This window comes from Amblyomma mixtum, chromosome 10 (assembly GCF_055824585.1).
Source record: "Amblyomma mixtum isolate Tamu chromosome 10, ASM5582458v1, whole genome shotgun sequence".
NCBI classification, from domain to species: domain Eukaryota; kingdom Metazoa; phylum Arthropoda; class Arachnida; order Ixodida; family Ixodidae; genus Amblyomma; species Amblyomma mixtum.
In genome coordinates this window covers 81,244,843-81,271,277 of record NC_143021.1, presented here as the reverse complement: position 1 = coordinate 81,271,277, position 26,435 = coordinate 81,244,843, and the positions used below count along the sequence as shown (strand labels likewise).

At 47.1% G+C, this 26,435-nt stretch overlaps 1 pseudogene; it reads right to left on the bottom strand.

The window, feature by feature from the left end:
• Positions 1 to 1,008: 1,008 nt before the first annotated feature.
• Positions 1,009 to 24,810, bottom strand: LOC149326276 (uncharacterized; annotated as a pseudogene).
• Between the last annotated feature and the right edge of the window lie 1,625 nt (positions 24,811 to 26,435).

The window sequence follows — 26,435 nt, the reverse complement described above, 5'->3', positions numbered from 1 at the left end:
GGCACTGCAGAGCAGTAGACCGGGTTTCGGCGAGACTGTGTCCGAACAAGCACACCATGTGGAAACAAACAAGAGGATGCGTTTCGCTCTGAGTGGAAACACCGTAAAATCACCAAGCTCGTCTTGTCGCGTAAGTAGAAAAAAAAAAAGAATTCAATTGAACGGCTTTTTTTACTCAATCGCTCCTAGCGCTAGGCGACCACAGATGGCGACACGGACTCGGGCTGTCTTGATCGTGCTCGCCTGGTCTAGCGTGAACGATTGTCTTATATTGCCCAACCACGCCTCCTACTTCTCAAGCCACTCTTCTGCAGCTCTAGTGGACCTTTTTCTTTTTTTCCAATATTCCAGTGACTGAGCTCTGGCCATGCCAACTAGACCGGAACTGATAGTCATCTTAGGCCCATGGCAGGCGACCCGTGTTGCAAAGCAAGCGCGTAACGGCCAAAAGCACGTGCGCAATGAACGTGGCTCAGGTGCTTTTCGTTCGGTGTGACTTTCGTTGAGTAATCCTATTTTTCTTTATGCATAGAACACATTTGAGAGATACTGCAGAGAGTCAGGCTGTTTTTTCCTATATTGTCGCCGAATTTAAAGCTTTTACTACCTACGCAGGCAACTCAGGTGCCGAATTTGTGCGGGTACAAGCGCTGGTATATCACATAGCCTTCTATATACCGTAAGAACAATAGTACCATCTTAAGTGTCATTGTTAAATTATGAATGCAAATGTATAAACATAGGAATTATTGCATAAACGATACGTGCGGTGTGTATTAACAGTGACAATACAATATAGAAATTATGGCACGAAGGGGCTTGTAATGGCGAAGTATATAAGCATGCTGTCGACTGGCTGTAGTGATGAAATGTACGGACGAGCCTGGCTGTAGTATGACATCGGTAGTTCAGTGACAAAGTGTAGTGACGGTGAAACTGAATCTCTGACCTTGCCAACCTACACCTCCGCGTGCTCAGTACGGTGCAACTGAGTGCGTACGCTGGCTTCTAGAGATGACTCTTTGCGGGGTAGCACTTGAAACGCGGCTTGCATTTGCCGGCCGCGGGCGACCTCGCGGTGACCGTCTGGTTAGGCATGAAGTAGCGCACCATAAGTTCACTCCTGGTGAACGCTGGCCAGTCCGCCGACCTGCGTTTGTACCGTTTAAACAAACCCTGTTACAATATTTCTTTGACCGAACGCCAAAGATAACAAGACAGAGCGAAACAAAAAGATAAGGAATTCAGTTTCGCCCTGGAGTAAACCACAAATTTCTAAGATAGCAATAATTTACCTGTAACATCTAGCTTGACGGAGGCACATTTTTTATTCGTAACATGCCAAACTTTGTGTACAAATTGACACTTGATGTGTGGACGATGCTTGACTTGCAGACTTACCACTGTATCATCGCCTGGATTTCAATTCATTAAATCCACTTTACTGACTAGCCTTGGGGGACATATAGGTATCACTGTGCTGCAATTCATGGTATACCTAACATTAAGCTTTTTCAGGTATATTTTAACATATCAAGTAGGTTTAATACATTATAGATCACGTATTTTGCATTATTTATAGTTCCTCTTGTCTGTCCGTTCATTACGATTGTCTCAGGTCATAAAAACTGCCCCCTAATTTTTTTTTCTCCGAATGTACACAACGACAGAGGTACCTTTTCATATAGCCCTTTCAAATACACTGAAGCAATACTGTTTGGCCGAGATGCCATCCTGAGGTTTTCGGAACCGAAAGTACCACGCTGATAAGTAATCGTCGGCGCTCAGTACACTAGGAAAAATGACAGAATTCAATAGATTCGCCTAGGTGACTAAGCAGTGGAGCTACCTTCCAGAGCGGTGTCAATTGCCTGACAGGTTCCAGAAAAAATGGATATCTCTAGACTTGAGCAGTGGGACGACCTTCTAGCCGACTCGGACCCGCAGCACCAGCTCACGCTGGTAGAGCGAGCCAGAGAATTCTGGCCAGTACTCCTTCCCCAACGTCTACCTAACCTAATCTCTACTAATGTAGTTTCTCAATCAATCAATCAATCAATCAATCAATCAATCAATCAATCAATCAATCAATCAATCAATCAATCAATCTATCTATCTATCAATCAATCATAATCGAGTGCACTGCCTGCAGGTGTGGAAACACAGTAAGGAACAGGCTGTTCGAAGCATGAAAATAAATTGCTTAATAGTTTAGTTTGAGGATGACGATCACTTTCAACAAATTTGTTGAACTGACCGCGCGAATAACTGCACCGATACTCACCCGTTGTCGATGAAGCCGAGTACGGCGTCGGCGAAGCCTCTCGCTCCAGGTGGCTCGAGGTAGTCCTCGGCGCCAAAATGAAAGGCGGCGTCGAAGTCGTCGTTGTGCTGTGGCGCCTGTGCGGGCGTGACGGCCTCGTGGTCGACCAGACCGAACTTGTAGACGTGCACAACCGCCGTGTCCGACAAATACTCGGCGAAGGCCAGTGCGGGGCAGACATAGAGCGCCTCGTCCAGCAAGGCGCCGTAGTGGAGAAACGCGTGGCCGGCGTCGTTCAGCGACTCCAGGTCCGTGTGCAGGTTCTCGGCCTCCAGGATCTCCTCGCCAAAGGTGAACGTGAAGAGCGCTGAGGCGGTGCTGCGGTGCTGGTCGGGCGTGAAGTGCGCCCACGAGCTGTTCGTCGAGGCGTCCAGGAAGCGCGCGAAAAAGTGCGTCCCTTCGCCCCGGCCGAAGCCTACCAACACTGGCAGCGGAGTAGGAAGTCGTGGGGCCGCAGCTGCGGCAGCGCCTCTGGAGGACAGCACAGGCCGCCTCTCGGATTCCAGCAGCTGGAAGCAATGATATACTACTAAATATACCGCCTTATCGCGGTTCAAAGTGCTTTATGACGCTACTCTACTGGTTTTGTTAACCCATCCACAAGAGAGGACAATGGGGAGGGCAGATCGCCTAGAAGGGCCAAGTGCCAAATTCGCTGTAGACTCCGTCACAGTGGCCTCAATTTTAATGCCATAGTTCTATCTGCTTATGGTGATGGCTTCCTACGGTTGCGTCTGCTTCATCGTTTATATAACTTCAGAAAATTAAGAGACCCTCCCCTCTCTCCTAGGTTCGTATCATATCAGTCAATATTACTTATTTCAGAAGTTTACGCGCCACTGATGGACAGTGTGAGCTCAGGAGAGCTGCGTTAACCCTTAATAAACCCTTCCCTTGCCTCTCTCCCTGCGCGTGCCTTTTCCGCAGTGTGCACATGGATATGCAAGGAAAGGCAAAGAGAAAAGCATATAACATTGTGCTAAAGAATACGCGTTGCGTTGAGGTAGAATTACACTGTGAGGCCAGTAAACGCAATGATAACTATAGCCAACCAACCTTAGGATCGATGGGCACTAGCGGGTCTCCGTATGTGGGAAGGAAGGGGCTCAGGGTCTGCGAAAAGTAGTCGTAGACTGGGAGGGTCACCAGTGCCGCCGTGTACGCCGCCTGGAGGCAGGCAAGGGCACGGCGCTCATCCTCTGCCTCGTCAGGCGAGGTGCACAGCTTGGCCACGACCAGCCGCACGTTCTCAGCGTCAGCGCACTCGCCCAGGCACGACAGCGGCGAGCCTCCCTGCGCACACGGGTGTGAATCCCACTTCGCGCATAGCTGCGATCGCAACTTATCAGGCACCCTTCAACAGCTGATGAAGGCAACTTCCCATGGATGTTTTCGGTGCTTTAACCCTCGTGGTAGCTACCGTTTGCAATGGCAGTAATGGCCGCGTTCCTTGATCGAGAAGAAAGGATAAACACTTAGTTAAATGACCCATGGCTCCTCCATCGCCCTGAGGGCTCAAGGTCCTCCTTCTGCCGGTGAGCAGCTACTGCAGAAGAGTGTGCCAAAAAGCGGTTCATTAGCCCTGCTGAGCAACTCTTGCCGTCCGTTGGGGAATGTTGCGACGAAGGAACTGACGCTGTGGCGTTTTGGCTCTCGGACTGTTCGGCTCTCGGACTGAGGACGAATGTGGGGATGGAGCCGCTCAGTGAAATATTGGTTGCATTCTAGTACTGTCCTATTTTGTGCAAGATCAAGTCACAGGACTACCGTACATAATTGCCTTTGTGATTTCCTGAGAAGCCCGACGTGCTTTCTTGGACAAGAACCTGATGGCCTTGGGAATTCTCGTGCAGCTGCACGTTATTAGGAAAAGGAAAGGAGATGAGAGACACGCAAAGTGGTTCCGCATGGCTTTCCCAGCGTGAAAAATATTTGATTTTTCTCACCAGACCTACGCCTTTGGCTTCCAATGCAATAAGGATGTAATTGGCTAAGAAGGCATAAGAGGGGAAAAATTGTAGGGGACACCTCATCTCCACCTTAAGGGCGGGCGCTCCCAGCGGCAGGCATTGGCTGGCCTAGGTTGCTCTTCCCGAGCGACCAATCGTTGAATCAGTTGCCACCTGCCGAGGTGGCCAGGCCGTCATGTTCCCGCATGGTCACGTGACCTAGGTGGGCCACTTGCCTCTTAGGCTGCTCTCTGGGGACCACCTGGCAGAGCCACGCCCGTGATCTTCCGCTCACAACAGTGACGCCGACAACACCGCCAACGGATTTCTGGTGAACGGGGCCTTTAACGCTACCGCGTTAAGAGGGCGACTTTGTTGAAAGCTTTCGCTCAAAGCCACTGCAAATAAGCAGACGCAATGAGACAGGGACGAAGCACGCAAAGTAAATCAGCTTAGGGGCCTGAAGTATTGCCAAGCGTATTTTTGAGTTTTCAGGTAGTTCTATGTCTTCAAGCAAGTGAATGTAGTTGCCTGAGCGCAGCGGCATAAAGAGGTTTCACACTAACGAAATAAGTAAAGAATGTTTTCATACAATGCAGATTGTGAAGCCATCATCACAAGAGTTGTTAAAGAAACACAGAATCTCCTCAACAACTACGGTGTATTTCTGACTATGAGACGAAAAAAATCCTCCATAATAAATTGAAATTAGAATTCGCGGAAATTTACCGAGCTGAGTTAAAGGCAGAATCTCGCCGTTTGCGCATTAGTTCTACGTGGCAATCATTGAAACAAGGTTAAATGCGGGATAGGCGCTGGTATGCTGCCTGCAGTCGTTTGCATATTTTGGTAGTGAGAGAAGCCTGCAGCGTCGGCGCACCTGCAGCACGGCTCTTGAAAACAGTGAGCTCCCCCCGAGCGGCGACAGGATGTGCAGTCCAGCGCTGATGGCCCCGGCATCCACTCCCCAGAGAACCAGGCTGCGAGGGTCTCCGCCGAACGCGGCCGCGTTCCCCTTGATCCACTGCAGGGCAAGGTGCTGGTCCCACAGACCTTGATTGCCCGGGAAGCCGGTTACGTTGGCGTACAGGAAGCCGAACACGCCAAGCCTGCAACATGCAAAAGGTTCATGAGGTAAGAACCAGGCGGCCTTTTTCTATTCTCTGAAAAGCTGTTCTTTTCTCAGCGATACGTATACATCGCTGTTTCTATGGGGTAAGCAACATTGGCACTGCCATCGTATTTCGAAACCAAGGTCACCAGCAATGACATGCAGACCAGTGGATGTCATACTTATGATAGTGGGTTATATGCCATCTGTGGTTCTAAGAAACACGTGCGTAAGCGCTGATCATATCAAGTACAGTTTGCGACCTTAAAGCTTTGCTACTTTGTGCGGGTCTGAGCTACAAGCATAGCAGAAGCTATGCAAGGGAGCACCTGCAGGATGCAGACGCATCTAAACTGGCTCGTCTTTTTTGTGCAGGCTTTTGCTACATGCGGCGGTCCCTCCTAAGAAGATGCAGCTTCACCGTAATTACCGTGTACCTGCCACTGTGGTTTGTATGCACCTGTCTTAACTATCATCACACCCTCTAATCCAGACCCCACCTTGCCAGTGTCTCATTAGTTGGAAATTATTGAATATCAGAAAGTGTCTGCAACTGAGCTGAAAACTACCGAGGTGAAGTTGGACGGTCATATATCAGAATCAAATCGAAGGCTTGCTTCTATTGAAGAAACAATAAAATATTTCACACAGACATTAAAAGAGGTAGAGGAACGAGAGAGTTCTGTTCTGGAGCTACGAGAACAGATTGCATCACTGTATAGCAAGTTTTATGACCTAGCGTATTGCTGTCGTAGTAGTAACTTTATTATCTTTGGGGTCAAGGAAGATAGCAGAGAAACTCTGAGGAGACTGAGGGATGCTGTGTTAACAGAAGTGTTTGAAAAAAAAAAACAACTAAGTATTACGATCGGGAGCGTTGAACGCATACACCGCTTCGGCAAGCAATTAGAAGAAATGGACCGACCTGCGATAATGCGGTTCTCGGCTTTTAATGAAAAAATGAACCTCCTTAGGAATGCAAAACAGCTGAAAGGCTCAGGAATGTCTTTATCTGAGGACTACCCACTTAGAACTCAGGGTACGGAAACTGCAATGGTGTACCGTTAAAGATAATTGGAAACCTGAGGATAAGGCATACCTAAAATTTGACAAGGTAGTTTTCAAAGGCGACACATATGTCAGGGATGAAGAAAGGAATGAAACACGGAAAGACGATTCCGAAGGCGAAGGATTCTGGAAGTCTCAATGTTGCCTCATCACCGACACATATTGTCACACACAATCAGAAACGAGAGACTTATAAATGACGAGCTAATGATACCAGATCGTTACGACTCGTTTCCTTCAACGCTTAAAGCATTGGAATTAAGAGAGCCGAATTCGAAGCACTCCTTCACGACCTGGACCCGCACATTACGTTTCTGACAGAAACCTGGCTTTATTCTGAAATCCCAGATGGCTTAATTGTTCCCCTCCCCTACAGAATATTTCGATGCGACAGACCGACACGTGGAGGAGGAGCAGCAATAGTGCTTAAGGAAAGCATTATCTACTGTGATGCTGCCGGGTATTCCTAATCATGTAGGTCCTTTTTGTAAGATAGATTTCTGTGGCAACACTATTCTATTAGGTGTAGTATATCGACCTCCTAAAGCGGATGTAATGCCCGTTTGGTGCCTTCAAGAGAAAATAAATGATGAAATGATTGTGCCGCCTTTCTTGAAGAGCTGTGCAATTATGTTCAACGCTTCCGGGGAGACCGAGTGAAGTTGATTTTAGGTGGCGATTTCAGCTTGTTGATATATATTGGATCCAAATGAGTACTACGGGTGCCAACTCTGGTGATTCTGAGCTCCTTTTGGACACTGCCTTCATGTGTAATCTGACGGAGATTGTTGACAGACCAACCAGGATCTGTGCCTCTGTATCCCACATTCTTGGCCTAGTGTTCATTAGCTCGGACCTTAAGTGTATTGCTGTTGATGTTGTGAAGGGTGTATGTGATCATAATCTTGTTTCCTGCGTTTTTTTTTCCTATCAGCTTATGCTGACAGCATAAACCGTCCCATTGTTGTGAAAAATTTTGATAGAGCAGATTATATAGGAATTTTGGACTTTCGAGAGACCCACTTTGAGCGCTTTAGGGCTGAGGAGAATGTAAATGTGTTATGGTGTATGCTTATAAAGACATGCTTCGATTGCTTGAGAGTGTGTGTTTCTAGTGTTGTTAAGAAAAAAAACATAACCCATGGATTACGTGAAACGTTATCCACGCTAAACGTAAGCTAAAGCGAATGTGGCGTTCAAGTTATCGGAATAAGTCTAATGAGAGCATACTAGGCAGTCTATTAAGAAACAAGATAAGCAAACTAAGGATTCCTTTTGTAATGTTGCGCTTGGGCGTTTTTTCAGTCCACAGGAAAATTCAGAAAGCACAGGAAAAGTTCTGGCGATACATGAATTGCAAGAAACTACGCAATGTGTCATTAATAGTTGATGGTTCACCTGTCACAGGGTCAAAACATATTGCTGGTTTGTTTAATGAGTACATCCCATCAGTTTATACCGATGGAACCTCGAGTTTTCCTTCTAAGCCAGACGGCTGAACTTCTTTAAAGCCAGATGTTACTATCTCCCGCGTAGGTATTTTGAACCTTGTTCTGAAACTTGACGTTAAAAAGTCTAATGGGCCTGATAACATCCCTCCAGCCTTTCTCCGCCGTTACGCAGAATGGTTGTCACATCACCTGGATGTTATCTTCATCGCATGTCTGTCTCTGTACGAAGTACCATCATAATAGAAAGCCCCACGTGTCGTACCTGTTTTTAAAAGCAATGACCCATCTTGCGTATATAATTATCGGCCAATATCTTCGGTGTCGACCAGTTGCAAAATGTTTGAGCATGTGATGTGCCGAGCTTTGACGGAAATTTCGGAACCGACCTATTTTTTATATGATGAGCAACGTGGATTTAGGCGTGATTTATCTACCATCTCAAAACTGTACGCGGCTAGATGTTTGGTTGGCAGCGAAATTATACTTAATCGGGACAACCTACCCACCTCTGCACTCTCGGTCAGTTTGGAGGGGGAGGAGGGAAAATCTTTTCCACTCCGCGCGCAAAAGATGAGATTCGACTGCTGACCGGCTAAAGGGTCCACGTCTGATTAGCCGTTGACCGGAGGCATGAGGCGCCGACAAGACCCTTAACAAACCACTTTACTTGGCAAAAAACAAAGACAAAATGAACCAAACAAAGCCCAACGAAGCAGCACCAATACACAGGCACGACACGAATAACAAACACAAAATCAGGTCGCGAACATTACAATCAACACGTAGAAGGAAAGATCAGGGCGATTACTATACAACGATGTTACACGATTAAAGCAATAATATACAAAAGAATAGGACGAGAGACAGCAACAGGACAAAGAAAAGAATCCAATCGAGTGGGGAGAAACGGTGGCTTAACTGCAAGGTGACAAGGTCCGGTCGCACGGAGCGTCGGGCTGCGGATGCGCGCGGGGCTGATGGGGTGTTGCGAATACGGGCGAAATTGGGCCACGCGAGCGCAGGGCCGCCGTCGCCGCGCTCTACGCTTCAGGCACCCGCTTAGGCTCGCTTGCCGACCACTTCCCTGGCTGACCACAGACATGTCCGCACGCACCGAAATATCCAAGCTAACTCCCGGCTCGCGGTTTTCCCGCCACCGAGCTCGCATGACAAACAAACAAACAAACAAACAAACAAACAAACAAACAAACAAAAACTCAAGGCAGAGTGCGTCAGCAAGTTGGAAATGTTGAAAAGGGTGGAAAACAAACACGAAAAAACAGAGATGGAACACTAGCGAGAGCCACGGCCCTAACGAGGAGCGATGCTAACTTGCGACGGTCGGGAAGGATGCCGGGGCATTCAACCGGCAGCTCCCCGTTCCCACAACTGGCAAGCGCTCGCTACCCGGCGATAATCCAAGGAGGGGGCGGGGTAGACTTGACCCTCCAGCGTCGCGAGTGGTCAACTCTCCGCGCGGGGGGCACAATCATCGCTGCCGCGCTGCGACATATTTCTGAAAACAGAGGCGTCTTGCCTACCTCTGTTGCACAAGTAAAAGACGTGCACGGCAGACACGACTTTGTGGCACAAATGGACGTTGTTTTTCTTGACTTCGCCAAAGACTTTGATGAGGTACCGCACAATAAACTCATAGAAAAGCTTGCTTTACACTGCCGGAATCAATCTTAATATTAATGACCTCATTAGAGCCTACTTAGAAGACCATGTTAACGATGAGTACTTTGATGCACTTCTGGTTTCATCTAGTGTTCCGCAAGGATCATTTCCAGGGCCTATCCTCTTTTGAATTTATGTAAATGATGTCATTAGTGCGGTTGAATCCGAAGTTAGAGTTAAACTATTTGCAGATGACTGTGTTTTATGCTCCTTAGTTAACTCTACAGCGGACCATGTTAATTAACAAGTGAAGGCGGGCTAGTTGGTGGTATACAAGGAGTGCATATTGCAATCGCGCAAAACGACGAGGGACGAAGAGAGGAAAGCACAGGACAAGACAGGACAAATTCCGCGTCTTGTCCTGTGCTTTCCTCTCTTCGTCCCTCGTCGTTTTGCGCGGTTGCAATATGCACTCCATTGATCATGTTACGCTTAACGGTAATCTGCAGAAGATATCAAACTGATGCGACAAATGGGGTATGTTTCTTAACGTTAGTAAATGTTCGTCATTTAGAATTTGTAAAAAGAAAACTGTTCTGATACATTAATATTGTATGTTGCAGTACCACTTCCAGAATCTTCGTCTGTGAAATACCTAGGAGGTCTGATATCTAATTGCCTAAGCTGGGATGCCCACATCAATATTACTTGCGGGAAAGCTCTCAAGACTCTGTGCTGTTTGATACGGACACTGCAGAAGGCCCCAAAACATGTGAAACTGTCACCCTATAAGGCTTTGGTGCGGCCTCGTCTGGAATATGCCTGTTGTTTATGGGACCCATTTACGGCCAAGAACATTTCCAAATTCGAAAGAATGCACAGGACCGCAACCGGTTTCATTTGCAACAGATGCAAGCGAACAGATAATGTGACAGCTATGATCAGTTGTATTGACCTCGAATCTCTTGAGACAAGGCGCGAGGTTCAAATGTTTGCACCTAATATATAATAATGTGATGAAAATAAACACTCATGACTATATTACTCCTGTTTCTCGAGCAAGTAGGCGTTATAACAATGAAAAAATGCTACAAGAAAATCGTGCATACTCTAAAGGAGTTAAACAATCATTTTTTGTCAAATCGATTACAGAGTGGATGAATTGCCGAAGTCTGTAGTGAATAGCCCGAATGTAGAAATGTTTCTTGATAATCTGAGAGCCTTTTATATGCGAAACCCTTTTTTTTCTTCTTTTTTCGCATCATCTCTTCTCTTCTGCATGACGCTCGTGTACATCTCGTTTATTTTTGGTTGTATCTGTGCTCACCCCTGCTTGGAGTAAAGCGACTCCGCAGTATTAAATAATTAAAGTGATACCGCACATCCTTAAAAATGTATAAGTGTCGTTTGGTTTTTATGGGGTTTAACGTCCCAAAGCGACTCAGGCTATGAGGGACGCCGTAGTGAAGGGCTGCGGAAATTTCGACCACCTGGGGTTCATTACGGATGTTTAAATGTTCGTACTGACGCTTACAGCGATATCTCGTTTGTGCCTTCGTCACGCATTACGTTACTACCAATGGTCTCGTCATGAACGCACGCCTCTTAGAAAGCCTAATTTTCACGTTTAATTCACGGGCAATCATTTAAGCGCATTCCTACCCGCGCCTTATTCTTCTGTCACGCAGTGGTCTTATGGAATGCCTTACCGGAAAACGTAGTCACATGCAGAAACAGAAAAACATTGAATGACTCTTTAGCTAAACATAATAATCCGGAATAAACTGCACTTCTTGCTTTCGTTCCTGCTCTGTATTTTTGTTTTCTATAATTTTGCTCAGTCGACGTTATAATAACTTATTATTTATTGCTGCATTTTCGCGTTTTGCTGTAGTCTTGCCTATTCCAACGCGACAGCGTTAAGCCTCCCGTTCTGCAGAAAGCCCGGCGTCGTCGGCGACGTTGTGAGGGAGAAACCTTCCGCTAGCAACCAAGGTGGACCAAGTGAGTCACGTGACACTTCGGCGTCATCACAACCGGCCCACCGCGTTGTGAGAGAAACGACCACCGTGGCAGGTGGCAGTTATATTGATTGGTATTTGGCAGCGAGATGTTCTTCGGGATGAGCAACCTGGGTCGCACAAGCGCCACAGGTGGCCGCTCCTGCCATCGCAGAGCAGTGGCGCATCGCTTAAGGCGGGGGTACCACGGCGGCCATCTTGGACAAGACGTTAGTTCAACCACCAGGGCGGCTCCACTTGTCCGTGGAAGCGAAAAAGCGCTCCTCCGAGACGGTCTTGTCCTCCTCTCTGCGTTACCTTGACCTCCTCTCCCTCGCATTTTGGCAGAAGGAGGCAGGCAGTTAGTCACGGAGGGGGGATAAACGCCCCGACAATGACGACCGCACTCGAACGTTTTTGGCACACTCGTACTGCTTCTTTCGCCCCTACGCACCCCTTGGTGGTCCTGCCATGGTGCCTGGCGATTCTTTTTTAGGAGGCACTATTTCGAATGCGGAAAGTTTCTATATCTTTGACATTTACAGAAATCATGTTTTGTTTCCATTTTTTCCAGAGTTGTACACGTTGTTTTATAGTTATTCTTTTCTCACGACCCTGAACAATATTTTGATGACCAGCAGCGGCAGCCACGGCAACCAATATTACAAAATAAAGCTTCGTAGGTTCCACTGGCATTCATAACAAAGGGCCACAAGACATCTATGGGCTATGGCCTTCGTAAAACAATATGGATGATGTCGAAATGGATGCAGCGGACTAGTAGATGACCTCTTGGTTTCAAAGGGCGGTTGCTATGTGTGTTGTCAAAGCCTTTTCTGCCGTCAAAGGCGCGTGACGCTACGCAGCTGCGGGTGTCGCGTGAGACTTGTGTGCTACTGATTCCCGTTCGCCATGCAAATGTTTATTTCGCAATTCCAGGAAAAACACCTGCAGTGAAACATCAACCCGAGATTTCGAATCATGGCGAGTGTTTTTATTGTTTACTCACACACTGCCAGTGTTATGTAGAATTCTAAGAGAAAGCTGATTTGGTAACAGTAAATAAGAGAAAATGGACAGAATAAGGCATATCAGAATGGTACAAACATATTGCGTTCAAGTCGTTGGGTCAGTAGCTGCGGACAGGAAAAGAAAGCAATATCACAGTGTGTTAGCCCCCTTCATCTCCCACCCGTTCCCGATAATAGCTTGGGAGAGGTAAACTCTTTTGTGTTTCAGTCTGTGACGTTGAGATGCATTGCAAGTAATGCTGAATTTTTTTTTCCGCCCGCGCATCCATTCATGATAACAAAGATCCCGAAAGCGCTTACGGCCGCCGCCGGCAACATTCTTTTCGTTCACTTTTTATTGTCAAATAAACCACTACCACCACCAAGGTTCGAAAAACGAGAAGGAAACACTGGCTGTGAAATTTCGACTGGAGACTGCGGGACATAGCTGGCAAGAGCTAATAAGTACTCATTACAATCGCGTCGAGTTTCTCCCTACTGTGGCCTTAGCATAGCATTTCCATCCATTCATTGGAACTGCATTTTGTTGCCACACGAGGCAACGGTCCTGCTTTTCTGATATCGTTAGTGATCGGCACGAAATTGTGATAGTTCCAACAGTTCTGATTCCCTGCTGTCTTGTGAACACGGATGTGAGCATGCGGCAGCATCTGTCTAGAAAATAAGCGATCGAATGTGAATATTGCACTACCCCCCCCCCCCCTCCCATATTTTTGTACTGGCACTGTTTGTGTAGTAAATTTGTATAGTAAAAGGCTCATTTTTTCTCCATTCCGGGGAATGCGGGAAGTCAGAGCTATACGCACCGTGGTAGTTCTCTAGCTGATGTCCGCAAAATCAGCAGACTTTTGCTTTCACGTCACTTTTCAACTGAAATTGCTTCTGCTGCTAGGTTTCGTTATGTTTGCTCTAGCATAAGAAAACATTTTGTGCTCACGCTGAGGTCTGGGGCGAATCGATCCTTGCACAATTAGTGAATTTCGGCGATAGGTAGCGGAAATTCGCAGATCTGGCCTCCCAGTGGTCTGCATTGTCCAGCAGCCGATTCGAAATATTTGGCGGCGTTTCAGGACAGCGCTTCTCACCAGATGAGCCATAGCGCGAGGCAGAGGTGCAAGATCGTGTCTTCGCCCTAGGATAATCATCTCTGGCCGCCTCCTCTCTAGCTACTCACAGCGTTCCCTGTGCTACTTCTAACATGGAGCGCCCGGTAGCTCTCTCGCTGAAAAAAAAATCTTTTAGAATAGCTGTGGAAACTGCGCAACTCAAGCATCGGAACCGGTTGTCAGAGCGTCAGCCAACACAGGGCATTCGTCCCGTGGATACATGAGCCCGACAGAAGTCGAGTTGAGTGAGTCCGCATTTTGAGGGAATGTGAAAAAAAAAATCGAGGAAGAGAGTAGAGCAGTCTCGGTTTTCCTTCTCAAAAGTTGCTCTTTTGAATACTCAGCTCGACCTGCACTCTGATCACATTTCTTATGATCGTGATAGTACGTTCAAAAAAGCGCTTGAGTAAGAGGCCTCAAGGGTCCAACTGCAGTCCAACTGCAAATTTTGTAGTAACACTTATTTCGTATGTCGTGTTAAAAAAAAAAGCCCCAAAGAACCTCGCGCGCTGTCTTATTCGCAACTCCTGCCAAGAACCATGATACTGTCAAGCGCCGGCTTACATTTCCACTCTGCGCAGTGAAGAGGTAAATTAGATCCAGTTCCCTTTTCTAGCGATTTTGAGTGCTCCCATGCTGCGAATTTCATATACCACACCAACTGCACAATCCGCAAAGCATTCACCATGCCTCTTTTCGCACTGGTGCTTTTTTCTTCGCCCATTACGTGTGCACAAACCGCTGAGCTGTCTCGTGGCCGAGAAAACAACAGGCACGCCATACCTGGCCGCAATATTTTTCATGGTGTGTAAAAGCAAGGCTTTTCCCTAGTTGTCTAAGCAGGGATAAGATTCCTTATACAGTGCTAGCATGCGTCAAGGTGCGGTTAGCTCGTCAACTTATCTAAATATTCGCAGGACAGAGCCGTCGTCAGCAGAAGGTGCTAAGGCACGGTCAATGGAAGATAAAAATATATTGCATAGCACCGGTGCACACCAGATCCTACGCAAATGCTATTTTTCTGAACAAACATGTCTGTTCCAAAAGGAACAACAGTGGAGCTAAGCACAACAAGAATCTTTCCACACTAATACCTGCTAAAATTTGAAAGGATGTAGCCCCATTGAAATCAGTACACTCGCGTAGTCTCGAATGCCTTCGCGGAGCTCCGTTGACTTGAATGTATGTCAGCCGAATGCCGTTGAATAGTTCGTGCAGCTGCACAAGGCGACATTCGACTCGAATGACACTCGGTTGGAAGGTATTTGAAACGCCCGTGTAACAGAGATATTGCTAATCTCAGCTCGTGATGCTTTCTTAGATAACAGCATGCGATCAGACGCGAAAGCAATTACATCTGCTATGAAATATTTGCCAAGTATTTGCGAAAACAAACTAATTTTCACAATGTGCTGCAGCACCGATCGTCACTATCATGATTTCCAAATAGCACCTCTTATTGCCATGTGACAACGCAATGAAAGTGCCATTCGTTCATGGGGAGTGCACTTCGTGAAAGTATCACTAAAGTTGCCCGTGTGACATGGGTATAAATCCCCCCACGCACGCGCACAAACACGTTCAAACACGGAAAATGGTACGGTTTCAAAAATCATCATACACGGTAAACCATTTTTAAAAAGTCACTAAATTGCATTTGAGAACTATCAAAATGTGGCAGTTACTACTCAAACATGATGCCACTTCATTTTCAGAAATTATTACTTTTTATCGTCACGTATATACAAGTACGCTGGACGAAGTTCCTACGGTAAACTCAGATTTCTGGATTTCCTGCACCGCACACAGACCCCCCACCCCGGCGGCGCAACATGTAGGCTCTCAGCCCTCATTTCTCTTCACTGCTGCCGAAAAAAAAAATCGACTGCACGTCTTTCCGGGTGGACGGTCGCTTTTAGATAATGGGACTCTGTCAGCTAGGGGGATAGGGGAAATTAACAATAACGCCCCTGCACACTGCTTTGTTTTCTTTCTCCACATGGACTCAACAAACGCACTCGCGCAAGGCTCGCAAGGCCTCGCGTATTTGTGTGTGTGTGTAGCTATTTTCGTCTTGTTATATGTCCGTAGCTGTATCCATGAGCAGGCATACCGGGGAGGCTAATAGCGCAGAGAAAAAGAGCTGCTGTGCTGGTACTATCATGTCAGCAGTTCGGATACTCGAACCTGTACTAACGGCTTACTATATTGCATTATGCCAAGTTTTCGATTAGCGTACCTTCCTAGCGGCCGCCAGGCGGAGCACGCTTTATGTTAGTGGTTCAACAGCGACACCAGACACTCACAGAGAAAAAGACGACGTACAAGGAGGCTCCTTGTGTATGTCTCATATTTCTCTGTCAGTGTCTGGCAGGGCTGTTGAACCACTATAGATCAAGTCCACTCAACCCCTATGAATCAACTCCAAGTAGCCCAATCTGCCGTTCTTCAGAAACGCGTTTGCAGAGTTGCCTGAACGCCCTTGAATATTTTCTGCGAAAATGCATTTATAATTGCGGGTGCAGGTGGTCTCCAGAGCAGTAACGGGCAGTGCTGGCTTCAATAGCCAAAAATGAAAGGGGTGAGTCATCTGTGGACGCGCCTTCCCCGGTGCACTTTACAAGGCTACGCTGGCGAACCTGACCGCGTCTTGTCGCTTGAGTCTGGTGACTGTCAGGACCACGCATGTAACTGCGAGCGCCTAAAGGCTACTGGCAGCACATTCCCCCCACCCCCCGCAGTTGTTGACCGAGCAAGCGTCGTTCCTGGAAAGAAACGCGCAACGCACCGCTTCACCACGACGGTGAGAGCAAGGGTTGGGTGCCGCGCTAAAGATTTTTATTACAAACCCCACTGCGCCCAGGGTGGGTGCGCCCTGACAACTTCTACGTACTCCCCGCAGCAGAGGCACACAGGTCTGTCTCCTCTTTCTAGCCTGGCCTTGGCTGCAGAAGAAGCTTGGATTGGAACGGCCGCACTTCAATCGCCTTCGCAAAACATCAGCTTCGCAGAACTGTGAAACCCCTCCCTATTGTAAGCAGCGTGACGTCAAAAAGTGGCGGCCCGGTGGGCAAAATTGACAACTTTTGGTTCTGAGCCTGTGTTGTTGGTCCCGAGGGCTCCTTCCCCGCCTTTCTACCCCGATTCGAGACGCCTCGCCGGCCCTCATAGGATAGAAGAGGGCAAACGCTTGCGCACCCCTCTTCCTCGCGCTCCAGGCGCCAGTGAATCTGGCCGGTGCCTCATAATTGTCCGAATAGGTCTGCTGAGTAGCTGCTAGGGTTGTGGGCTAGGTCTTGACGGAAGCCAGTTTTCTTTGCACGTGTTGGCCTGCCTGCAAATCTGTATGCGCAGTAGCGTTTTTTTTTCTTTTTCAGGTGAGAAAAATGTACAGCCTAAGATGTGTATCCCAGAAAATAGTGAAAACATTTTTTTTCTGCCAACTTGAAGGAGCGAAAATTGCTAATTGATCACGTGCACTCAGTGGAGCAGATTGTCAATGAAAACGCTGTTACCTCAATGGGGAAGTGTGTGTCCTAAGTGAATCAACTTGAAATTCGAGGCCAATACAATAGAGTTTTGTTACGTTTTGTGCTAATAATAATAAACACAATCTTTATGTGAGCATAAAATAAAGTGCCTCTAAACAGATATGCCAAGCTGAAGAGATTACCGCGCATGCGAGCACACTTTATTTGCAGAGCCATCGCTATAGGTGCTCATTCATGTGCAAGCAAACATTTTGACTTAGAAGTTACATTCAGCCAGAGCAATGCCTACTCCCGTAATATCTTAGAATTTCATGAAATATTGAGGAAAATAGATGTCTGTGTAAATTATGGCAGATTTTTTTCACGTTTCATGATCATGCACACAAAAGCAAGCGCTGTGGCAAATGCTATTTCAAGGCCGGAATGCGAAGACAATGCAAAGCATGAGGAACCGCCCTGAGCAAGAGGCTGAAGCGTTCGTCAGATCTGGTGAAATGTAGAGTTCCGGCCCCTTCCAATTAGGTTTTTTTCGTAACCACGCTAATGAAAATCTGGTCGTAAATGTTTATCAGGTAGACAAGCACCATTTTGAAAATACTTATGGTCTTTCTTCTAATTTGTGAATACGGATCGACACTAACGTGATTTTATGTCAAAAACCAGGTCAAAAAACAATTTGCGATGTAAAACCTGCGTCCCACATAAACTTGCTGAATTATCCTGAAGTCCTTGATGGTGTTGGTGAGAGGGCTTCGAAATCTGCTGAAAAATCGCTCTTAGACGAAATGTTTTCACCAATGTCATCCACAGACCACGCAGCCAAAGGACTTCATACCGGTTTCCAAGAAATTTCACCGGAAGCTCTCGGCCCCTCGTGTTCACGGAACTATCCTGAGTAGTAGTAGTAAGTGGCTTTTATTGTAAATGAAAAGGAAGGTAAAAGGATTCTTGCCAGCCCCGGCATCTGCTTTCATGTCTAGAAGCACCTGAGCTGGGGCTGGGGGAAGGAAATGGAAAGCGAGATGACAGTGAGGGGAAAACAAAGGGTAGAGAGAGAAGGGAAGAGGAGGGAATACCTTCCCACCTGCTTGTATTTCCATTACGCGAGGCGATACAGCCAGTGGGGAGGACCGCAAAAAGTTTCAGCAGCCTCGCGTTGCCGGCGACCTCACACGTGAGGCGCGCACTAAGGGAGAGGGCGACCGCGCTCTCTCTCTCACACACACACACATACACACACACTACGCTCCGCAAGCTCCCCCTCTCACTCGCATGCACCAAGCTGCCCCGCACGCCCGCAGCACAATTTTCTCCATTCTTGACCGGAGCGGAATTCCAGCCATGACTAACAACGAGGGACACCACCCCTTTTGAGCACCCGCGAGCAGGTTGACACGTGCACATAGAGGAAGTGCAAGCGGTGCGAGCAGCAAGCGCACCATAGCAGACTTCCATATTTATGCAACTCACCTACTCCTATCTAGACACTACACGCGCATTCGTGCAGGGACATTCGCACCAAATGTAGCTATACTATTGCGGAGCAGCTCTTCCGGAAACCGCGCCATTTACGAGAGCTAGTTTTGAATCATAATACCCTGTTGCCGAGACTGACAACTAATTGCATTTCTAACGATTTCGGAATCCGTGGTTTGCACACCGTTGAGGGAAGGTACTGGTATTTCATGCAGTGCAAACAATGGCAAGAGATGCTGGCATTATTTTTGCTGCATTGTGCGCATGCATATCACCAGCTACGCTCCCATATACCTTTCAAAAATGTTATCCGTGCATTCTTTTTTTCTTGCAGTGTGTGATTGACATATAATTTTGGGGGCATGCTTTTCATTCACTACAATGCTAGTGAAATCACACTGTCCACACATGCACTTTTCCACCGGTAGAGGCAGAAGCGGAAGGCTTCATTCGCTTCCAGTGATGTGCATTTTCAAAAGACAAACGCATGTTCCTTATAAAAACAGGACCATTTTATTGCAACATCTGCTAAGCACGTTCAGATGCCTTGCACAACTCCCCCGCACATCATGGTGGCTGCCTGCAAGCAAACAAGTCCATTCCAATGTCATGTGCGAGTCTATTTCCAGGAAGTGACAGGAAATGTCAGTGCTCAAAAGCTTGTTCTTTACTGCTTGTTCTTGCTTGTTCTTGCTTGTCCTTTACTGCTCAACCATTGCAGTTACTTTCCATTGACTTAGTGTTTCAGGAACACACAAAGACACATGCTTACCTCTCATCATACAAAAATGTGAGGGCAGTAACGGAAAAGGAAAGAAAATATGTGCATAAACATAGCAAGTGGACTGAAAAGTCCTTACATACATCTAAGTCATTTGCTACCACTGTAACAATGAGAGCAGATAATATGTTAGGATAAAAGCCTGCTGAACACAATAGAAACATATTCTGCTTACGCTATACAGGGTGATACAAAGCTGCTGGAACAATGAAACACTGCTTGTTTTTCTTGATAACATGGTTGGCATGGTTCTCACTGTGTCAAAGGAAGTACACTGGATAGTGCACAGAGCAGTTTTCATCTGCGGCACTTGAACATCCATCACTTTCATCACAAGTTTTGCTCTCTGGCCCCTTTTCAACACTACAGACAATAAAAAATGAGAAGTTGGGCTTCTTCGACATCCCTAAATTGTACTTCACAATTTATTCTTGCAGCGAAGTAGGAGAAGAAAAATTTACTTGAAGTGAATACGAAACAGAAGCATGCACTGACTAGCGCATTTCTCTAGCCACAGTTATGCAGTGATTTCACGAGCACAATTATATTTCCTTGAAAGCACCGGCCTCCTAGCACGAAACTAGAAGATAATCAGCATCATAGGCACATGCTAGGTGCATGAATGAAGAAAATTGAACCTCCTCAGCAAAAAATTTCAAGTGCTAAGAACTAGTTTATCACCGGTACTAAAGTATCTGCAGTAGCTACGGCTCGCAGTGCGCTTGTACGATTTTTCATCACACTTTGCCCCTCCCTCATCATAATCTACACATAAGCTGCCAAATGCCACTCGCATAGAAATGTGTCCATCCCCCCACAACGCAAACTGCCGCTTCCTTGCACTGCGGGCTCCTAACGAGCTCAGGAGGAATGTAAAACGCAAACGCGAAATGTTTTGCGCAATGCAGAATCAGCAGGTGATTTTATCGCCCTGTACGCCCTGTAGTATATTTTATAGACTTACTTCAGAGCGGAGTGAAGAAAAAAATTCCATCTGCCACATCTTGGATCCAACCCGCGACGTGCGCATGCTCAGGACGAGAGTCGTCATATACATAAAATATCCCTCAATGCCCTCTGTGACTTTTAAAACTCATCGCTTATTTCTAAACACAAGCCCCTCAACTCTCCAATTTAGAGCCACTTCTACAGGCGCCCAGCTAAGGAACAAATTATTATGCAGCAGATTTCTGCTCTCGCCTTACGAAATGTCGCAGTGCCGTGACACTGGTAATCTTGCACACGCGTTCATGAAAAACCGCACTCGATAACACACACTACGAGGTAGCTCACGCACGCGACACAGGTACAGTTGGGACTTCAATGCACATACTAATAACAAAATTGTGGTCCGAATGGCTCACCTGCGTTTGGCCCTGACATCAGCCATGCGCGTACGAAGCTTTGTCATCGTCGACCTTTTGCGCTGAAGGTATTTCCGCCGATTCCCCATTTGACACTTTTACACACAAAAAAACTGGCAAGATAAAGTGACAAAAAACGGCGCTGCACACAAATACAAATGCACAGTAAAAAAAAACACCAAAAAGCAAAACAGCACGATACGCCCATGACAGCCTGCTGAGCAGCCGAAGAAACGACCGAAAGGCAGGAGAGGTTTCAGCGAAGTCAGTTGTCTGTCTCGTAAGTCTTGCTTCAAAATGTTTGACAGCGCCACTGTCGTTGACCGGCGGAACTCCATTGTTGAGTCAAAACGCCCGCGAGGTTCAAATGCAGCAGCCCCGTCGACCAACAAAGGGGCGAGTGCGAGCTAACATGAGTCGTTTATCACACCAAAATTTACATCACTGGTAGTATTAAGACCAGCGACTTTAGTTCCTGTCAAAAAAGCCTGGAATATAAAAGTGATATTTCGCGCTGGATGTATTTTGCGGAGGTTACGGCACACCAAAAAATGGCGCAATTGAATGGCGCAGTACTACCGTTCTGTTTGTCATATCAAAATGCCGCCTCGAGAGGATTTCGAATATTTCCTAAATATTTCGTGTGCCGAATTTGTTCCCTATGCGACGTTTACTTGCTTCTAAAACTCAGATCAAAAAAGCGCAGTTTCTAGGTTACGACCAACTTTGAACAATGAAAACTAAAATATTGACATGTAGCTCAATGAAATTTTCAAGAATTAACAACATGGGTACTATCTACAATCCTGCTAAATATGTTTGTGATTTATGAATTGGACTAGGAGTTATTAATGCGTCATTCTTTTAAATTTCACACTTATTTATGGCACCAGTTCTAAATAACTACCCAATATAACTCAATAACTTGCCTGTGAGGTTCTCGAGTCACACTTCATCTAAAAGCTGCAGAAGCAGTTTTCTTTTCGGAGCAGTAGTTTTTGTAAAAATGCGGTCCAACGCAGGCAAGTCGAGCACAAATATCGTTTTATGCCCCTCGTTCTGTTGCTCACTGCTATTATACTAACGTGAATAGCTTTTAGCGACACATATCATCGCAAAGAAGATACAATTATCTTTACAATGCGCTCAATATCATTTTTCTAGCGCAAACGGATGAGCCACACCGCTCACACAAACATGACGTAAACGGCTGCTGACCGCCGCTAGCGTGGTACCACCGCCTTAACCGCTTCACCACCGCACTAGGAGTGGTATGAGGACTCCCATAGATCTATGAATGTAAAGTAGAGAATTACCAACACCGCATATATGAGCATTAACCCATTAACTTATCGTGTCATACCGTTAAGGCATAGCTTAGATGTCCCTTCAAATTTTTTTGCTCTTCCTGTATTCGGCGTTGTATTTTGCCCATCCCTTTTTTCCAGCCTTTCCAAGGAAAACTAAGCCTGTTAACCTGCCTCCCTTTATGAAATGTCTTTTGGCCCTGAAAGAAAAAAATAGATAAAATGGAATTTAAAAGTGAGTAGACCCGTATCGTGTCGAGGAAACAACTGAGCGTAAAAATAGCCTGATAATTGAAACAAATGACAGTGGGTTCAGAAGGTGCACCCATTCTATTGCTCCACAGCGGCAGGCAGGAGAGCTGCTCACAATGAGTTCGCAATGCTTGCTCGTAATCGCGTGATTCCCTTGGCAGTAGGCCCTGAGTAGGCTTTCAGTTGAATCCCCAGCTAACGATTCTCCGCTCGGGGCAGGGCTGAAAACGTGGCGAACTTTTTCCCGAGGCCATTAAAAGCGCTTGTTTCGCGTAGTCCTACTGTTCGTCCCGTGCTGCTCTGCCATCCGCCACCTCGAGACTTTGAATGCGGGCGCAGCGCACCTGTAGTTGGGCACGGCGACAACGCAGTTGCAGCGCACAGCCATCAGAGCTCCATCGTACTGGCGCAGCCGGTTGGAGCCGTGCGTGAAGTGCCCTCCGTGCAGGAGCACCACCACGGGCCGTAGCTTCGCCGGGCTTAGGCTGGGCGTCCATAGGTTTACGTGGAGGCAGTCTTCAGTCCAGTCGGCGCTCGCTGTGCCTCGCTGCCGCTCGTGCGCGCGCAGCCACTGAGGCGGGCATGGTGGTGCCTGCGCTCAAAGAGTGTCATTGAGAGCGACAAACGAGATGTTAGGAAGGTAGGCGTGGTTCGACGTGCCGAAGCTGCACATATATGAGTTATGAAAGACGCTATAGTGGAGTGTTTTTAGAACTCTTTAACGTATAAGCTGACATAACCGCGGAACACAAGGTAGATTTTACAGCCTTCTGCCACCGAAATGCGGCGGGTGCGGCAGGGACACAACCCTGCGGACATGCGTTCTTCCCCATCGAACCTTAATTGGGAAAGGGTGCCAAAATTCTTCCCCGAGCGAAAAATATTTCGTGGGCAAACCACACTGGCCTTTATTTTCTTTCGGGAGGAAAGGTTGAGTAACTCTATGCGTAGATTAGTCTGTTCCCCTGAATCACAGCCTCCGAGAGTTGGCCCTAACCGTACCCTTGATCCTGGAAGTTGGCTATACCGTACTGCTTCAGAAACGGTTGCACTGAACCGCGGTTGTACACAATATACATTTTTTTTAATTTTTTATGGTCGACACAGTTACTTTCTTACACGGCGGAGGAATGCACATGAAATATTTGCGAAAAAGAAAAGGGCTAGAAATCAACCCGAAGCCCTCCAATACGGTACGCCTCACACCCTTGCTTTACCACGTAAAACGGAATCAGTCAATCTCTCGTACTCGATTCACTTTTCAAAAGTGGAACGGGGAAGCTCACCTTGAAGGTGGCCCTGAGCTCCCCCTGCCACGGGCGTATGGGCGTGGGTCTCTGGAAGCGGGCGACTCCCAGCGGCGGCTCGGCGTATGGAATCCCGTAGAAGGCGAGGACGCTGCTGTTACCCGCGTCTACCCACAGTCCGCGCAAGCTGCCGCTGCTCGTCACCACCGAATGGCTCAGTTCCGCCGAGCGACGCTGCCCGTGTGCTTGCCCTCCATGCCGCCCCAAGTAGAGGATCCAGAGAGCCAGGGCTGCGGCCGTAGTCCAACACACCACCATGCCTGCAGGGTGTTAGGCTTCCAACACTTGCATCGCCTAGTTGGCAGCGCACCAACGTTACTAATCCATCGACAGCGATTATTGATTGAATGAGTTTATTCAGCAAATACTGATAATGCTGCCGAGAGTCCTGCTCGGGGGCCCAGGGGTGATGGCCAATGTGCCCATTCAGTGTAAAATTACATCTTAACTCTCCCGTCTATGCTCTCGGGTGTATTCTGGTGTCTGTGAAGAAATGGACAGGTGCAGCAGTGCGATATTTCTCTCTACCTAGCTGCGCTTATCCTTCATGCAAGCGTACTTGTGCGGACCCTGAACAAGGTGAAACGGTCCGACGTCCCCGATACAGCCTGCGCTTCCATAGTTAGGCTTCACTGGTAGCCAACGTTACCATTTGAGGTCTAACGTCACCTAGATAAAAGATAACTAATGTATCTACAAAAGCTAGCAGCCTCGAAAATGGCATGAGCCTTTGTGGGGAGCTCTGGGAAGAGAGCCGCAATAAGTGAAAACTCTATCGAAGGTTCAGTCAGGCGGTACGCTCTTTTGTCTCTTCTGCAACGAAATGTGAGCACAAACTGGAAGAGAGCCAGTAGGGGCGTTGCTGTCAACCTTTAGCTTTCCAATAAACGTCAGAACAGGTCACATCAAATGGATTAGACAAACACACAGGTTCTCCCTGTACACTTGCCAACCAATATCGACACCCTCAAGCTAGAAGCAATGCAACCTAGGCAGCGTGCACTTACAGCCGTATTCGAGGATTTGTGTCCACGTCTTGTCCTTCTCCTCGTCACAGGCCTCGGTCGTTTCTTGCTCGCCGCTTAGGCTAGACTCCTCATGCACGGTGTGCATGCTATACGAGCCGGAAAGTGGTCGCCTGCTGGCCAGACTCGAGTCCGAACGTTGCTTCATGGTTACCGTCTTCTTTTTCTTCTTCCTCTTAAGATGTGGCGCGTACTCGCATGGGGGGATTGGCCAAGGTGCATTGGCATAGACAAGGAAATTTCCTTAGGCGATTAGGACAAAATATCGGAGCGAAAAGTGTGTTTTGAAAAATTTATCAATGAAAAATGACAGCCGAATATTTAAAGTTAAATAACAAAGAACATTTTGATGAAAAAAAATCTCCAGGAATTTTAAAAGAGTTAGCAAATCAGCCTACCAGTTGCACTTATGTAATTATGGAGAATCCAACAAATTTAACCCAATGCAAATCCTTTGGCGCTCGCATTGAACGATAATAACACTGGAAGAGATAACGGGAGCCCTAACCTGGATAGACGACCTCCAGGCAAATCTTTCTGTGATGTTCAAAATTTGCAACCGCCTACGGCGTGTCTTCGTCTTCCTTGTGCTGCTTCGTGGCCGACACCCTATCCCAGGTCACTGCGGCATTTTCCAAAACGATGCAGCAGACTTTTTAGCAAAATCTGCTCTCAGTGCACGGGTCGCCTGTAGCGTCCCTAATCTGACCCTTTCGGAATGTCTCGCTTTCAGCGCTTTCAGTATATTACCACTCTGTGCAACGATCCCTTGCTCTCTACTGTTGGCCACCACCATCTCAGGTACCCATGGAAGGCTCGTGCATGTAAATCCCGGCAGTGTGAGGTTGCAATGACACTCCTGTGGTGCAGAATCCCCCTTTTAAATTTTTATTTATGCAGATGCGGGTTCAGCCCCTCAAACCTTTGTGCGACTTGTGGAGAGGTGGAAACACTGGAGCATTTCCTACTCTATTGCCGGAGGTTTGCACTTCAGAGAAGGACGTATCTCGAAATTCCAATTTCTCGAATGGGACTCACTTTGTCGGTTTCGCTTCTTCTTTCCTTCGGTGCTAGCGCCAGAGGTTTCACATTGCATCAAGTTTGCGATTTCCTCCACAATTACATTATTGCTACCGGCAGGTTCCCTTGCTAATGGTACCCAAAATGTCCGCATTGCACAATCATTCAGAATGTTTCTTGTATTCAATTCTCTAATCTTTATGCCCGTATATTTTTTTTTCATTCATTTCTTCCCATAATTTCTTTTTATGTGTAATTCCATATGTAATTCCTCGGAATACGTACCCTAAGTTAAATCATAAGCTTGGAAACAAAAGGTAATCCATTAGCTTGGCACCAATTTACCTTCTTTGGGCTCTCCTCACTGAACCCTGGCCAATCCCCCGTCGTGGGTATGTGCCATGCCACCAAGGCAACAACAACAACAACAACCCGCTTCGCAACCGATTAGGAAACATGTCACTCGGTGGCGCCGACAACTGCTGCTCGGAATTCACGGTGCCATGTGGCCGTGGCAGCATTCAGGGTTGTTGTCCTTATTGCGCATATAACGACGCTGCATGTTCGCATTACTTTAAGTTCAAATTTCGACAATGCAGCATGTGCACGGGGCGCGACACGAATCTTAAAATAAAGCTTGCAGCAGTTGCTTCACACACGTCGCACTGTATGCCGCAGGTCGCACAATCGAGAATATCCCACCAGGTGGCTGTCAATTTCGGCTGCATAACTCGTATCAGGTTGTAGAAGATA